The sequence below is a fragment of the Elephantulus edwardii genome, unplaced genomic scaffold (genome assembly GCF_000299155.1).
Source record: "Elephantulus edwardii isolate Elephantulus edwardi_28Jun2011 unplaced genomic scaffold, EleEdw1.0 scaffold00181, whole genome shotgun sequence".
Lineage (NCBI taxonomy): Eukaryota > Metazoa > Chordata > Mammalia > Macroscelidea > Macroscelididae > Elephantulus > Elephantulus edwardii.
In genome coordinates, this window is record NW_006399931.1 from 5763326 (window position 1) to 5765225 (window position 1900).

Here is a 1900-nt window from a genome sequence, read left to right on the forward strand (position 1 = left end):
AAATCTTTCAAAGTCTTCCTGCCTGGATGACCTTGGGCAGCACTACTTTGGTTCACTTTCTAAGGAGTGGAACAATGGCGGAAGATTTCTTACTGCAAGCTTAAGCAGCTAACAATGGGTTACTCAGTGTGAAGCATGAGGATAAACCTCTGAAACGGGGTAAGTCATAATATTTAAAGATTACTAATGTGTTACTAGTTATTTCAGCCCCTCCCTTTCTGCTCTTCCTTTCCCTTCTGTCCCAGCAACGTCTTCAGCATCTCTCCTTTCTTGCAGTAATAGCTTCCAAATGCAGTTTGTCAACTCAGTCATTCCTCACGCTGACATTTAAATCCTCCACCCACTGGTGTGAAATGTAAATTGGTAATAGCAGTCTTTTCCTTGTTTTTAATTGAAATGTTATTAAAAGTTTATAGAGACTTTGGATATCCATTCCTTCATTGTCGCACATTTTCCTCCTTGCCCACCCCTCCCCCCAGTTGGTTTTTCTCTTTAAAAAGTATAAAGAATTTTTTCATTATTATACAATCCCAGCCCCCAGTCTACTCCCCCATGCAGCTCTCATTCTGAACTCTTGTCATGAAAATTATACCTGATCATATATTCCTTTCAAACAGTTCTCTCCTTCATCTGTTTCAATACAGTATACATTATTTATCCCCTTTTCTTAGATTCTCCCCAACCCCGATGTCAGTCCCACTTTACAACCCTGTCATTATGCAGTATTTGTCCCTTTGTGACTGAGATATTTCACTCAGCATAATGTCCTCCAGGGTCATCCATTTTGTATATTTCATGAGTTCCTTGTTTTTCAATGCAGCATAGTATTCCATTGTGTGACTATATCACAGTTTCTCTATCCATTCATTTTTTGATGGGCACATGGGTTGTTTCCAACTCTTTGCTATTATGATCAAAGCCACAATGAATATAAGTGCATCTATCTGCTTGGGTGGCAGTTATGGTCTCTTCAGATTATATTGCCAGTAGTGGAATTGTTGGGTCAAATGGTATTTCTATTTCCAACTTTTTGAGAAAGCACCATACTGCTTTCCATAGCGGTTGTACCATTTTATACTTCCACCAACAGTGAAAAAGGGTTCCAATTTTTCCACAACTTCACCAGCATTGTTTGTTCTGTTAAATTTTGCTAATCTTACTTACTAGGGTAAGATGATATCTCACAGTTTATCTGATTTGCATCTCTCTTAGAGCTAGGGATTTTGAGCATTTCTTCATGTCTGCCATATTTAGCATATAGATTAGTATAACTTTTTTCCCTACTGATCTTTATTGCAATAACTGCCAAATGTTACGTTTTCTACATCTTTTCATTATTTTCAAATCTTCAGAAAACATGAAAAATAATACAATAATCAACTATGCTGAACTTCATTCACCAATTATCAGCACTTGGCCAGATTTGTCCTCACTTTCTTGTTCCTTCCCTTCATGTGTAAATACTTCAGCATTAATCTCCTGTCTTTCACCTAAAAGTTTGTGAGTACCCGCAAATAATCTTTACAAGTCCATTATTTTACTGAGGATTACAATATGGGACGTTTCAATCCCTATTTTAGCTGGCACTTATAGAAAGAACTTCTGCCGGCTCTTGCTCTTAAGTATCACTAAAAAATAGTATTATTATATTACTATTACTATCCATCACCATTAATCGTTTCAGTGATCAAATTGCCCCAAGCTCCTTTTGGGTACTGCTTCTTTGCTTCTGGTACAGGGTATCCTACACTCTCTGGAACCAGCCATTTCTTTGAGGATCCTTGGTTGTTTTACATAAGCGTGGTGGTTGTTATATCAGAGGAGACTATGAATATTGCACTAGAGTGCTGAGAAGCCAAAGCAAAGGGAAGAAATCAAGATATTAAAGAGCTGAACAGAA